General features: G+C 38.0%; 1 long non-coding RNA gene and 1 other non-coding gene across 2 annotated transcripts; both read left to right on the top strand.

Annotated features, from left to right (window-relative positions):
• The first annotated feature begins 937 nt into the window (after positions 1–937).
• On the top strand, positions 938–13,435 carry LOC123614775 (uncharacterized). The gene is made up of 2 exons (XR_006722240.2): positions 938–1,610; positions 12,959–13,435. It is a non-coding gene; the product is annotated as an uncharacterized LOC123614775 (long non-coding RNA).
• TRNAA-GGC (transfer RNA alanine (anticodon GGC)) lies at positions 8,599–8,676 on the top strand. The gene has a single exon. It is a non-coding gene; the product is annotated as a tRNA-Ala (tRNA).
• Positions 13,436–15,869: the final 2,434 nt, after the last annotated feature.

Below are 15,869 nucleotides of genomic sequence, written 5' to 3'. Positions count from 1 at the left end.
ATTCTAGGAAACCAGGCACCAGCTCAGCATTTGGCAAGAAACCTCGACATGAGTAAGCACATACACACTCAAACACACATGCACAGTTAAGCTCTTTCACACACTCAGATCCATGCAATAAAAAAAGGATCTCATGAAAGCACCTTATTTAAACCAAAAAAAAAAAAAAAAGTGTGAGTGCAGCATGACAGTGTTACAGGCAATTTTTTTTCTTCTAGGATCTTGACCTATAGTCCACTGATCGTTCTCAGACTAAACTGAGAATATTTAAGGCAAATTTTGTCAGCTAGTTTAGGCATGCTCAGGCCTAACTCTGTGTCTATTCCAGCACAAACATATCTGGGAGTCTTACAAGCGTGGTAAGCACACACCTAACTTTTCCCCTTCTTTTCTTCTCCTGATTCTAGCTTCAAAAATGGAGGAGAATCAAAGAGAGCAGAGATCAGAAAAGGAGAGGAGAGAAAGAAAGAAGAAGGAAAAGAGAAAACACAGGAAAAGGATTTAGGTCGGAGCATAAGATAAAAATCTCTCTTGAATGTGCTTAAGGTAAAAAACATTACAAAAAATCAGTAGAGTCAATTTTCTAAAGAAAAGAGGAGAAAAGCTTATTCCACATTTCTTCTTTATAAATTAAATATATATGTATGAATGTTTATTTTTCCCCAAAGCACTTTTTTCTTTGAAATAATAATTCTTCAGAGAGACCTTTGGAGTTTAACAACATCACCTTTTACACAGAGCCAAGTCCTTATTATTGTGAATTTTTTTTTCTTTCACAGAGCAGAATAAGCTGAATCTTGACAGGCAAAGCGTTAAATTAAAAGAAGACAATTTTTTTTTTTTTTGCATTTGCATTTGCTATGGTAGAATGAGGGAAGAGCTAGCCAATACTTTTCCTGGGTCCAGCTGCCCCCTCTTACTCACCTCTGGTAAGGCCTCTCTGCAACTCATAGACTTCCTGCCCTACAACAGTATGAAAGGAAAAGAAATGTCAGTTCTGTCCACTAAATATCTCAGTGGGTTTTCTTTAATGCTAGAGGTTCCACTGGTCACCTGTCCTTAAAGCCTTTGCCTCTCCTAGTTTGGGGTGCCAGGTAGAAAGATGGGCAGAGGTCCAGTGGTCAGAGATAGGTTTTTTCTCTTTCTTGTCCAGCAATTTAAGGCCTCTCAGGGACACAGTTCTGAGTCATAGTATGTGTATGATGGTGAGTGCCAAGAAAGAGGCAGAGTTTTCAGAAAGCTTTCTCCACCTATCCCTGAGGGCGTGATGATCATGCTGGTTTTATGGTAAATACAGCAAAGACCAGGGAATAATTTATTTTTCTTCTTAAAGTTCTGAAGACTCCAGAACTCAACCCAGGCAAATCCACTGTAAGTCACGTAAGGCAGTCAAGGCCAGCGTGTATGGGCTTTGGCTGTTTTCCCACAAGCATCAAAGTCTAGCAGGCAGGTGTTCCTGTTTGTTCAAGTTCAGCTGAATTCCCCGAGTGAGCTCTACGGGAATCTCAGTTTTGATTTCCCCCTCTCACCCTCTTTCCTGCCTTCCCTCCCCTCCCAAAGACAATGCAGATGAGAATCATAGCTGTAATAACACTTTGAGTTCTCCAGAGGTAAGGAATTATTATTACTTTAACAACTAGCCACTAAGATATAGATAGATAGATAGATAGATAGATAGATAGATAGATAGATAGATAGATATTATATTATGCATATTGTATATATTCATATATATTAAATGAATAAAACTAGTTTGCATATCTGTATCTTTAAAGCTGGAGAAGTGTCTTTTCTACCCTGTTGTTTTCTTAGATGAGAGCCGTACCTCCCTGTACACTTTATTCCTCAGCTAAAGAGAAAGGGTATGCCAGTTCAGGGGACAGGAGGCATTTGAATTCAACTAAGCAGGTTCAATCATCTAGAAACTGCTTTCCTGAGTGGCTAGCACAGTGTTTCACTGATTAACTAGCTGGCAGGGAGCTATTCTGGAATTTTCCAAGGACTGGGTGGAGTTGTTAGATAAGTTTTGAATTGAGGCCCAGATGACATGAAAGTACATGTTTATATTTGACTAAGAAACTGAGCAAAAGCTTTATTAATCTAAAATAGGAAAAAAAAAAAAAAGCTTTCCCTGAATGGAGAGAAAATCCTGATAAACATGACAGAGAAGGGAAAAGGAATGATAATAATAATTAATAATAATAATAATAACTTTTAAAAACTAGTTTTAGATGTAGATGCAGTCAGAATGTGTGTTTAGAGGTTTGAGGCAGTTAGTTTTTGTTTCAAGTTGCTGCTTCCTCTCATAGGCTAGGCAGTATTAAACAATTTTCTGCTTTTTCCAGCCCTGCAATTTTGGGGTCCAAAGTTTGACCCTGTTGCTTTCTGTGTTATTACCAGTTATATCCAGATGGGGAGGGAGTGTGCATTGATCGGGGCTTATTAGAATAAATCTTACAGGTCTGAAGAGCCTAGAGTTCTGTAAGAAATAAGGGCTAAACAAGGTTTTTAAATCCTGGTATGTTGCTGCTGTGGTCTCAGACTTCCCTGGACAAGAATGAGAATTGAGAGGTTAGTTCGAGAAATAGAAAGTAAAACTGATAGAAACATTTGAAAGAAAACGATGCAGGGGCTGTTGAATGTCACAGGCTCTGTGTTGGATAAGCTCCCTCTGTCTGCTCCCCAGGACAGTGCACTGGGTGGGGCAGAGACGCCCATGGGTTCTTTTGCTGGTTTTCTCACTGGTATAGAATTCAAAAGCTAGAACCCTCTGGAGTCCCCAAGGTGAGGAGAATTGTAATCTCAAAGCCTCCTTCTCTCTGGGGTTGTGGGCACCCCACTTGTGGGGATGCAGTCTGGTTGTTCACCTGGAAAATGTCACGATATGAAGGCTGTGTATTTGGTGGAGATGTTACTTAAGATGTTAACTTGGTCATTGAACTTCTACCTTTCTCTGACCTCTTTTCATGCCAGGAGACAGTGGTAAAGAGAAGAGAGCCCTGCCTTTTCCCAAGCCTAAAGGTGTTAGTTCCAGTTACAGCACTGCTGCTTTGAGCCTGGGGTCGTGAGACAACTTACTCAGCTGAGTCTGAGCGTCCTGCTCACCTGTTTCTCTGCCAGCTCCCAGGTGGCAGTAAGGACCATATGAGATGTATGTGGGAGCGCTCTGCCCTTGCAGACATGAAGCATTAGTATTAGTGCTTGCCTGATAAGAGTAAGAATACAGACATCACTGTCTCATTCAAAGGATTGGAAAGTAAAGGAATCATCCTGTGTTTCTGGCTGCTTCCACTTTTGAGGTCCTGAGAGGCATTTTGACCTAAAGAGAATAGATTTTGGAGTCAGACAGACATGGATGCAAACCTGTCACTGTGGTCCTTGCAGATCACTTATCTGCTCTAAGAATGCTTCTACTATGTTATTAGCAAGTGAGGACAGTGTAGATGCAATAAATAAAGTACATCTCTAAACTTCTTCACATAGACCAGAGTTACAAGAAACTTTCATCATCCAAGGATAAATGGTAGCAGCAAAGGGTCAAAGTGAATTAACCCTCTTATAATAAGGAGCAAATTTCAAGGTATAGAATAAAAATAATTATCTTAATGTTAACAGATTTATTATTAATTGCAACAATGCACTAAGTCTGAGTCCAAAGAATGTTGGGGAGCTGATTCGGCATGTTATCTTGGACAAAACTATAGAATGGCAATTACTCTGATCAACACCAGCAAAGGAGGATCATTTTTCCAAAATAGTTAAAAATTAAGATTTAAAGAAATCAAGAGTTTTATCAACGTTTCAAGGGGATTTTTAAAATTCTTTGGTATTCAAGCCAGTACCTTTTGGAAGCATTTATTGTGTCACCATCCGTACCCATTTTCTCATCTTTAGTGTTAATTTATCTGATTCCTTACCTATTTTTTCTTCTTCAGCTTTTACCTAGTGTCTTGACACATGACTGTACATGAGATTGGAGCAGTTCTCCAACATCACTTTCGTTAATGTTATAAAGCTCTTCATCTCTTGAAGGAATGCAATTTCATTTTGACACCAAGTTGCTATGCATTGCCAGATGTTTATAATGTCCTACAATCAGTAAGAGACAAACTGTCACATTCTTGATTCTACAGGGATAGTCATTTAAGTCAAGCTGGGAAGGTGGTTTGAGAGGGAAACAGTTTTACAAATATTCAGTTCATCAATGAATATTTTCCTGTAATGGCAAACTTTTCCTTTCTGTTTAACCATGTCTTAAAGGAATTTGGGTAATGAAAACTCTCTGATAATGCCTCTTTTTATAATCAAGGATTCTTTACTCCATTTATTGGTTTGGCTGTATGGATTTAGGCTGAACACATTTACTAATATATAAAGGGCTAGTATTTACTTGTCAGTTCCAAGTTTGAGTTTAAAGATGCTAACTTTGCCAAATAAGATCAGTTTCATTAACTTGGAGCTCTAAATCAATGGTGCTGTAAACTCCATTCAGGCTGCTCTTCTAAGTATGCTGCAAATATACGGAAAATTAGTTTATATTTCATTAAAAACTACCAGTAGGTTGAAATCAAACAAAACTAAAAAGTGACAATTCAATGAACTTGTTGTTTCTACCAGTAAAGAGAATAGTTTATTTTTTGTCATGTAAAAATCCAGTAGTTTAATCAAAAGGTACTATGAAGAGAGTGAAAGATCGGGCGAAGATATTTGTAATTCATATATCCAATGAAGGACTTGTATCCAGATTTAAAAACTAATTTTTTAAAAAGGAGCAAGACTTCAGCAGGCATTTCACTAAAGAGAGTATCCAAAAGACCAATAGACATAGAAAATGTGTTCATCATCATTGGTCACCTAGGAAACGCAAATTAAAACCTCCATGAGGTGTTGCCTACCTGTGCAGGATGGCTGAAATTAAAAAGACTGACAATACATGTGTTGGTGAAATACAGAGCAATGGGAATTCTCATAAATTGCTGATAACAGTGTAAGTTGTAAAGCCACATTGAAATACTACTAAAGCTAAACATATGTATATCCTATGACCCAGCAATTCTACTCCTGAGTATATATCCAACAGAAAGAAGTGCTATGTCCACTAACAGGACAGGCAAAGAATGTTCATAGCTCCTTTATTAATAATAGCCTCAAACTGGAAACAGCCCAGTAGAATGGATGAATTGTATTATACAATGGAATACGACATAGAAATAAAAATGAACAAACTACTGAGATATGTTCCAATCTGATTAAAAAAGACACCTATATATATATATATATATGTATAATGTATGATTTATATGAAGTTTAAAAACAGATAAAACTAATCAATGATGACAGAGATGAGAAAGAACAACAGTGATCCTGGATGGGGGCAGTATTGACAGGAAGGTGACACTGGTGGGCCTTCTGGAATGTTGAAAATGTTTTCTGTTTTGACATGGGTGGTGGTTACATGGTTGTATGTAAAAATTAATTGAGCTGTATTCTTAATATGTGTACAATTTGTGTGTAAATTAGACATATATGTAATGTACATGTTACTACATATTATATTTTTATATATATAGTACATGTCATATTTTACTATACATAATGAAGGGAAAAGCTAGCAGTGAGTGAAAATTCTGTTACTGAGAAACCTGTACCTTCAAATGCAAACATTTTCAATTCTTAAGAAAGCAGCTATATTTCACTAGGGACAAAAAAGCCTAAAATTATTACCCTTGAATTATAAAAAAGACTGAAAAGACATTTAACAAAATGTTAATAATGGAATTGTGGGTTATTTTTATGATCTTTATACTTTTCAATGTTTTCACAATTTTCTATGATGAGTGTGTCAATTTATAATCAGAAAAATATGTGCAAATGATTTTTAAAGGAATCTGTTAAAACCCCTGTTAACTAAAAGTAGATCTTATTTAATTTCAACTCATCGAGTTATAATATTAACATTAAATGTTTCCTTTTTGTGTATCATTTTTTAATAAAGAAGAGAATTGAATATTAGCTCTCTTTGGGTTAATACTCTTGGACAATAGACACTGAAGGTAAATACTTTTTCTTTTATTAACACAATATGCAAGGTTGTGTCTTCCTTGCCTTACGTGAAAGCAGTGTAGCCTGGTGTTAAGCCTGTGGGCTCATGACTGCCTGCTTGAGTTTATAGACTCAGCCCTGCCATTTTCTAGTCCACCGACTGTAGACAACTGACTTACCCCCTGTAATTTTCAGTTTCCTCTGAATTAGGAGTGGTAACAGTATCCATATCAAAAGGGCTGTAAAAAAAAAATTTAAGTAATTTTTGTTATCATCATTGCTGTGACATATGGTTAAATTGTTTTTGCTCTGCATCTCTGTGGGTCTAAGTCATATTGTTCAAGGAGAATTTTGAAGGATGTTTTATATTAAAAATGAATTTGTGTTCTGAACCGTATAGCACAGGGAACTATATTCAATATCTTGCAGTAACCTGTGGTGAAAAAGAATATGAAAACGAATACGTGTATGATCCTATATGACTGAAGTATTGTGCTGTACACCAGAAATTGACACAACATTGTAAACTGACTATACTTCAATAAAATATATATATATATATATATATATATATATAAACTAATTAGTGTTCTGAGGTCTGAAGAGTTGAATAGCATAGTTCTAACCAACTGATCTTCCAATCTACACTGGAAATCAGTAATCATCTGCATTGGCTAATCCTCATAATGACCTGTGAAGTAGGCAGAGTAGTCCTCCCATTTCACACATGTGGTCACTGAGACCCAAAGAGGTGAAATGAGCCCCCAGAAGACAAAGAAGAGCCTAGAGCGAGCAGAGGTTTTCTGACTCACAGACCCGTCAGCACCTGCTCCACTGAATCATACTGGCCACCCTAGGCGCTGGGCAATTTCTTTCTGGTTAAGTTTTGCCTTTAATTCCTATATGCTTCTCTGGTTTCTCCTGTGATCAGAACTGGGTCCCTCGTCCCATTCCAATTTCCTCTGGTTTTTCAATCAACCGAATTGTGCTGATCAGTGAACTTTCCCAATTAAACACGTATTGTCATAGTGGCCCTTTGCCTCAAGTGTATGCCAGCCTTCAAAGCTAAAATCACATTCTCCCTTGGGCAGTTAGAAAAAGAACAAAAACCAAAACAATTCACATTCCCCATCCTTCATAAAGTATTTCCCAATTTACTTCCTGCAGTACTCTGTTTAATTTTAGCCTCTTTTAACCCTGATAACCCTTTGTTTTCCCTCTTACTCAAGTACTTATAATGCTGTTTTGTGTTTCAGTTATTTGGGTATTTGTCTTCCCCCCTTTGCTTCTATTATTTATCTTAAAACCCCTTATAATACCCAGCATAATGGCTCAAAACTGGAAGATGCCTAATGGATATGTATTGAATAAATGGATGAATTAATGATGTAGCAGGAGGATAGGTACACGTTGTTAATATACATTTACGGAACAACCTCAGGGGCACACATCATAATGTGCAGAAACACCTCCTTCTGTTGGGAAATTTGAATGTAGCCAGTGACTTGCAGATTCTACTTGCATTTCACTCATGAGAATTTTTTTGAGATTTTAAAAATAGGATTCTTGCTCAGCTGTCCTTGAGTCTGACCTCATTAATATACTGGAAATGCATTTGCTCTCCTTTGCAAGCACATTAACTCCTACAGGCCACAGAGATAAGGCACTCATAGAAAATCCCCTGAATGTCAAATAGATCAGAGAGCCAGGGCCAGAGCCCATTGGTGGCAGATATGCAGCCAGCCTTTCCCAGATGGTTCAGGGATGCTCCTGCTCAGAGCAACATCCTATTCAACTGGTTTGTTTCACAGACTCCTCAAGACAGTTAAGGAGACTGGTGGAAAAACCCTCTTAGGTATAGCATGGTTGATTATATTATCTCATACAAAATGTGGTCTTAGAAATTGGGTGAACTACCTGTTTTGATTTTTATGCATTTCAACTTTTTAAAGTCTTTTTTATTTTTATTTTCATTTATTTACTTCTATTTTTAAATTTTTTAAATTTTCTTTTTCTTTTTTAAAAAATTTATTTGAGTGGGAGGTAATTAGGTTTTATAAATTAAAAAAAATTTTTTTAACGGAGGTACTGGGGATTGAATCCATGACCTCGTGCATGGTAAGCAAGCACTCTACCATTGAGCTATACCCCCCCCCCCCATTTTTTATTACTTTTTTTTGTAGGGGGAGGTAATTAGGTTATTTATTTATTTATTTATTTATTTATTTATTTATTTATTTATTTATTTATTTATTTATTTATTTTAATGGAGGTACTAGGGATTGAACCCAGGACTTGGTGCATGATAAGCACGCACTCTACCCTTTTATGCATTTCAATTTTAAATGTCTCCCTTTCTGTCCTACAATATGAGTTCCATATGGCTTGAGATATACTTGAAGTAGTTTATGCAGTATATTTTATCTATTAAGAAATGTTGAACTAAATATGCAAACTACAATATAAAATAAGTTTCTACTTTGAACCAAAGAAACTGAACTTTTAAAAAATAAATTTTCTCTTTAAAATTTTAATTTTAAAAAACAGAAGGTTTTAGGTGGGGAGGGTATAGCTCAGTGGTAGAGTGCATGCCTGGCATGCATGAGGTCCTGGGTTCAAGCCCCAGTACCACCATTAAACAAATAGATGAATAAGCCTAATTACCACCCCAACCCCCAAAGAAAGATTAATTTTTTAAAAATAGAAGGTTTTAGTTCTTTTTGGATGGTGAGTTACTTTTATCTCCTAAAATTCTCAGTAACACCAAGGGTAAGTGGGTATAAATTTTGCCATCAGGGAAGTGTAGTGGGAATTTCCAGAGAATCACCAGAGATAAGTGTGTCAGAGGCTTGGAGATGGACCAGATGAAACTTAAATAACAGCTGGCTTATTGGCTTGATCTTTGAATACTTGATGAGAAGAGTTGTGTATTATGAGTCTTCCAGAGAAGCAAAACCAAGAGGAGATAGGAGATAGGAGAGATATATACATATATACACACACATATAAACAGTTAACCCTTGAACAATGTTGGGGAGTTAGGAGTGCCAACTCCTGCCCCCCTCTCCCCTGCAATCAAAAATCTGTTTGCTGCTATCTCTTCCTCAAAAACAAAGAATTGATAAATGACTTACCCATGGGCAGGAAGCTGAAACAGGAAGTTTGAATACAATCAGGACTCAAACACCAGCTCTGTTGATTCCATATATTGTGATCTCTAATCAAACAGAAACTTTTCTCCACATTTAGTTCTAGATCTAGAAAATGAAAATAAGGCACTATATTTATTGAAAAAAATCCATGTATAAGTAGACCTGCACAGTTCAAACTCACATTGTTCAAGAGTCAGCTGAATATATATATAGATATAATATATATACGCATAGATTGATTGTAAGGAATGGGACCGTGTGGTTGTGGACGCTGAAGCCTCCCAAGGTCTGCAGTCTGCAAGCTGAGACCCAGGAGAGCGGCTGGTGCAGTGCCAGTCCAAATTCAAAAGCCTGAGAACCAGGAAAGCCAGTGGAGTAAGTTCCAGTCCAAGTCTAAGTTCAAAGGCAGAGAAGACCAATGTCCCAGCTCCAAGAGAGCCAGGCAGAGGAGAGTTCCTTCTTATTCACAGAAAAGTCAGCCTTTTTGTTCCCTTCAGGTCGTCGGGTGTTTGGAGGCTCACCCACATTGCGGAGGGCAGTCTGCTTTACTCAGTGTACCGATTCAAATGTTACTCTTTCAAAAACACCCTCACAAACACACTCAGAATAATGTTGGACCAAATATCTGGGCACTTTGTGGCCCAGTCAAGATGGCACATGAAATTAACTATCGCAAGTTGTTTTAACAGGATCTCCCCCATTGCCCCAAATTATCAATGCAGTTCTTAAGATTTTAAAAGTCAGAGCTTGGAGTCAGAAAACTCACCTCTTCTAGGGTGGAGTGATGCGATGAAAGAGCATAGAGTTCGGATTTAAACTGATCTGGATTCAAATCCTCCATCTCAGCCACTTTCTAGCCATATGATCTTGGATAAGCTAATTAACCTTTCAATTTCCTCATCCCCTCGAAGCACAAAATATTGCAGATTGTTAGGGGAAAATATTTGTCATATGCTTATCACATACATAAGCATTCAATACATTATATCTATTATTATTAGTGCTTCCCTCAGGATTTATATAGCATTGTTCCAAAAAATAATTATTCTGCACTTGGTACTTTAGGTAAAACAGAAAATTGTTTGTAAATGGAGGATGAATCAGAGTGATTTGAATGCAGTATTTTTTTAAGATATGTTCAGTGTTCTTTTAAAATCACCAAAGTGTAACTTTGTGATTAAAGTCTTAAAAATCAAACCAGCCCATGATATTAAAATTTTGTATACTCTACATTCCTCTATCATGTGCTTTGGTTTTAAGACATCCTGAATCTTCACTGGGTGTCTGATGTACTAAACTCGGCAAGGTGAGCCAAGGAGGAAATAGGGCATGTCTCCATTAATGGACAACAAAGTGTTCCCACTTGTTTACAGAATTCTTTTAGGTCATGCCAATTTGGAGACCAAAACACACACACACACACACACACACACACACACACACACACAGCCACACACCCTACATGGTGTTGAGACTACTTACAGGGCATTTTAATTTGGCCACATAGAACTTCATGTGCTCTTTGGGGCACAAATTCATTATGGCCCTAAGGAAAAGAACAAATGCCAACCACAAAGACAGAGAACGTTTTTGATCACATTAACCTGGTATCTCACTCCCTCTCAGCAAAGCTAGAACAAATAATCCAGCTTAATTATAACTGACCTGGCTATAGACTCAACCCTAGACATGAATCTAGGGGCAGCAGTCTTGGAGCCTGTGTAGGTGACAGGGCCAGACCTAAGTGAAGTTATGGAGCAGTGAATGTTGCCTGTTGGTGACCTTCATCTTCTATTTTTATACTGTTTTCCTCTTTTCAAGGCCAACTTTCATTACTATTTCCTTTCTTTTCTCTGGTCTCTCAAGGCATTCTATTCCTGTCACATTTAAAGCTGACTTATATTTTGGAATTAATGACTTGGTATCTTACCCTTCCTATGTATTTGGGTTTTGAATAAAGACGACAATTGTAGAACAATGCCCAGCACAGAGATGCATGCCCTGTGATTTGGGTTTAAGTTCCATGTCCACCAATCATTCATCAGTATCTATCTTTTCAGTCTCAGCTACTTACCTGTAGAATCAGAACAATAAAAATTACTTCCCAAATTGAGTGAGGATTAAATAACACCTGTAAAAAGTGCTCTAGGAAACCATGGATTATTATGAACATACGTAGCTATTTTCATAAAATAGATCAGTGTTATTAACTTCTCCATTTCCCTCACAGGATTGCAAGCTCCTTGAAGGCCTGGGGGTGCTTTTCTCACCAGTGATCCTAAGAGACTGGCACTGTACCGGGCATTCAGAAGAGATGCAACAGCGTTTATTCAATGAATGAATGAATGAATGAATGAATGAGTGAATGAGTGAGTGAGTGAGTGAAAGATCATGGGAGAAGTGGGCATTTTGAGACACAATATTTTGCTGAATGTATCATCTTGTGTCCCTTCTGTGCCTGCACAGTCCTTATTGGCCATAGAAGAGAAGTACAAGTCTCTTTCTTGATTGATCAATACACTGACAGTTTAAGCGAAGTCTTCATCTCTATAAATGTTGGAATTATAGTTTCTGAGGTCCTTTTTGTTGCCTACCATCCATCAAAGTTATTGCTCTGAAGTAGGCAGGAAAAATCATTTGATCCTAAAACTCATACTGAAAAGGAGAGGCCAGCAGTGTATCTTTAGTTAGTTACCCTGCTTACAAATTTTGAGCCAGGATAACCAGTAGGGCTAGATGTCACAGTACAGCTACACCTATTATTCTGCTGCATGTCATCTTAAATTAAGCGTCACTTCCATTATTTTTTTAAGTGTAATAACGTCAGAGAGCATAAAAAGCTAAAATTTGCCAGTGTGAAGTGGACGTGGAGGACATCTACCTCCCTTACTATCTGTGCTCCTAAACCCCAGGCCACAAAAGCACTAGATGTGAGGTTCAGCTACAGAGCCCTCATTCCCAGCTTAGAGCATGGAAGGCACAGGCAGGAGAACGGAGGGCAGAAGGAGAACGAAGTTTGAGGAATTTATTCCTCAGGTTCCTTCTCTGATGGTCCACCAAAGACAAAGTGGATGCCGGCATTCTTCACACAGCTGCCCTCTCTTAGAATGTGGGATTTCTTCATTCCTTCATGTTAAAGGTCCAGATAAGATAACACCTCCCTGTTGCTACTAGCCCCAGAGTACTGCTCTGTCTCTTGTTGGTTTCCTTAAACCCTGTCACATTTTTGCATAGACATTTGAAATACTTCTCAAATGAACTAATTTAGGGGTGCCATCTCTTTCCTGCTGGGACCCTGAGTGATACACCTGGTGTGCAGAGAGAATATAATGCATTTGTGAGTTTAGCCTTTCTGTCTTAGATCCTTAAAAATTAGCAAAGGCCCAAATGGAAACCATCTTCTATCCGTTTCCCTGTAATTCACTGAAAAGTAAGGGATATTTTTATAGTTCTAAGTTATTCCATAAATCCTCACAATGCATTCGGCATCAGCAACAACAGTGTCACCTGGGACCTTGTAAATCTATAAATTATTGGGCTTAGTTCCAGACTACTGGATCAGAAATTTGGGAGCTGAGGCCAGCAATCTGTGCAGCAGTCTGTGTTTTAACAAGCCTTCCAAAGGATTCTAATACATGCAAAAGTTTGAAAACCACTGATGTAACATACAGTTACATATGCATTTCAATGTTAGGAACACTATCCCCCACTCTCCCACCCTTTGGTCCACTGGAAACGACTTTTTCTTTTTTCTTTTTTTTTAGTTCAGTGGTCTCAGACTAGAATGCAATGATGCATTAGAATGACCCATGAAGCTTGTTCAAAGTCCCAATGCACAGGCCCCACGCTGGACTGATTCACTGATTCCGAATCTCAAGTTTAAGAACCACTGATTACTCCATCATTCAGAATGGTGAGGAAGCACAGCTGGAATTGATAGCAACAAACCTGAAGGAAGAATGCTCATCATCTAAAACAAATAGACTGCCAGATACTTCTCCAGCAAAGAAGGGTTTACCGGAAATCAGCAGAGAATTGCAATTCAGCGCCTGCCACCATAGGAGGAGGAGAACATTCTACAGAGAGGAGATGGAAGTTGGGAGGGCAGGCGTTCTTTCATTTTTTGATCTTGGATATACAAAGATTTCTGGTTGTATCCTTACCATAAACCTCCCTTTTTACTTACACTAACTTGAATGAGTGCCTGTTTCTTGCAAGAGATGACTAAATCACAACTAAAAGGAATTAAAAATGGATGTTTGGAGTCATTTTGTAGACCCTGTATAGGTATTATCTGTGAATAGATTGCCTTTTCTTTTATGTTTTAAAAATATTAAATAATGCATAGTCATTATGAAAAATTCAAAAATTTCAGAGGGAAGCAAAGTAGAAAAAAAACACCTTTCCTCCCCTAGGACCCTTATTTCCACATCCCAGAAGTAACCAGTTAAGTGTCTTATATAACCTTTAATAATTTTTCTACGTACCTTGCCTATAATGCCCCTGGCTTTTTTCCCCTTGGCACCAATAAAAGAACAGAAAACTGATCATCTTATTGTCAATATACCTAGAGGGATACAATTAATAATATCTAACTTGTAAAAATTGAATACATAGAAACCTCAATTAAATAGAGTTGGACGACCAGGAGGGGGCGCCCTCGTGCGCAGTGGCTGTAGTAGAGCCGGACAGGAACACATACTCCTCTTCTTCCTAGGAAGACACACAGCCAGTGAAAAGCCATGGACACTTTAGATGCAGACAGGAGTAAAATATCTACGTTTTGAGATGCTTGCCCATTTTCTCAGTGACTCTACTTACATCCATAGCTCTTGCTGATTGGGCATGCCATACAATTATCCCAGGCCAGATGATTGCATCCAACCCAAATCATTGGCTGGCTAGCCGCCAATCAGATTCCTTCCCTCAGAAATGTGCACTTGCTACTTTTAGTAGGCCTTGCTACTCAAAGTGTGGTCTGCCCACCAGCAGCATCAGGGGATTACCTGGGATTCTTAGGACCCATGTAGACTTACTGAATTAGGATTCCCAGGTGATTCACATGCAGATTAACCTTTGAGAAGTGCTGGCTTAAGATAAATAGACATTTTAGAAAATCAGTAGTGGGTGCTTTAATCCTATCCAGAATTGGTGGTCATTTTTATCATACAAAGTTATGATGGATTGATAAAGCAAGCCAAGAAAACCTATGTGCTGAGAGAAGCTGGGTGTTTGGGAAGATTAGAAGAAAGAAGCAGAAATTAGATACACTGAAAGACAGAAGAAGCAGTCTGGCTTCTTGACTTTCTATACCTTCTTGACTTTCTGTTTTAGGTCGACAAACTCGTAACTTTTTAAAATGCCCTTCTTTAGCTTTATTTTTAAAATAGTCCTTGGAGGCAGTAGGGTAAGCATTCTTAAGTGATTTAACATATGGATACACTGAGGTCTAAAATCATGTCCTCAGTTTTCATTCAAGTTCACTAAATGGTTGTGTGAACGCTCCTATTGTATTTGCTTTAAAATAATTGAGGGCATTATCCACTAAGCCACAAATAGAGATATTCTTTTAGAATCAATGCTAGGGAAAGACCATCACCCCTGAGGAAATGGAATGCCTCAGAAAGGCTGGCAGAAAGGCTGAATCACTGGTCCTGTTTTTCCCTTTGTGCCTCAATTGTCGGGGCAAGCCAGGAGTTAACCACAACTGTTATTTCTAGTTGGCCTATTTTTGTTCTTTTCCTTGGCTATGAGTTCCTATTTCTATGTCACTATTTCATTGTATTTTTAAATTATAAGCTGCTTTAGGTATTTTTGTGGAGTAAGAGGCGTTTAGATAAATATAGCTCTTAAAACGGGGAAGCCAAGGCACCGATGAAGACTTACCTGTATTCACTGAGATATTTGCTGACATAGCTAGAACTGGAATTGCGGTTTTCAGAATTCTAGTCCTTGCCATTTCCTCTGTCCCATGTGAGCTGAGAGGCAAGCATTTTTCCCCTTAACCATGGAACATATTATGTCTGTTTTTAAAAGTATGGCAATCCTGCAAATGTCACTGCTGGTGTTATTTGAATTGAAATTGTGGTTTAGCTTTTGAAGGCCAAATAGCTCTGCCTTACTTACTGATTTCAAAGGCAGTTTCTTCCCATCGTAGGATTCACCCAGTGCTGGGTGCTGGGTGTGGCCAGCAGACACCACAAAAGATGAAGGTCCTATATTTCCGGCTGTACTAAATGGTCCTCCAAAAAATATAGAGCACTGTTTTTCTGTCAGACTTTTCCCAAATGGACGGCAAATATCTACCTTGAATAAAACTGTGGAAAAAAAAAAAAAAAGACAAAGCCCTTTGGTGGGCAGAGATGTGAGTCATGCTTTAACAAAAGATCAATGTGAGTCCTTTTTTGTTTTGTTTTGAGAATGCAGTCATATTCTCTAGGTATTTATGAGGATTTTAAAGTCTATTTTTAAATTTTTTAATTTAATTTATTCTGTGATGAAATATAGCATGCCTTTTTATTTATCTTTTATAAGCTATTGGGAAATCTTTTCTTTTTAAATTCCTGGTGAAACATAAGCAGCAGTGTGGAGGATGCCTAATGCCATTTGCTTTCAAGAGCGCCCTCTGCTGGCAGTTGTCTTGAATTTTTAAAATACTCTATTGTAGGCTCCAGT

Source organism: Camelus bactrianus, chromosome 1 (genome assembly GCF_048773025.1).
Source record: "Camelus bactrianus isolate YW-2024 breed Bactrian camel chromosome 1, ASM4877302v1, whole genome shotgun sequence".
NCBI lineage: Eukaryota > Metazoa > Chordata > Mammalia > Artiodactyla > Camelidae > Camelus > Camelus bactrianus.
This window is presented reverse-complemented; position numbering and strand designations above follow the sequence as displayed.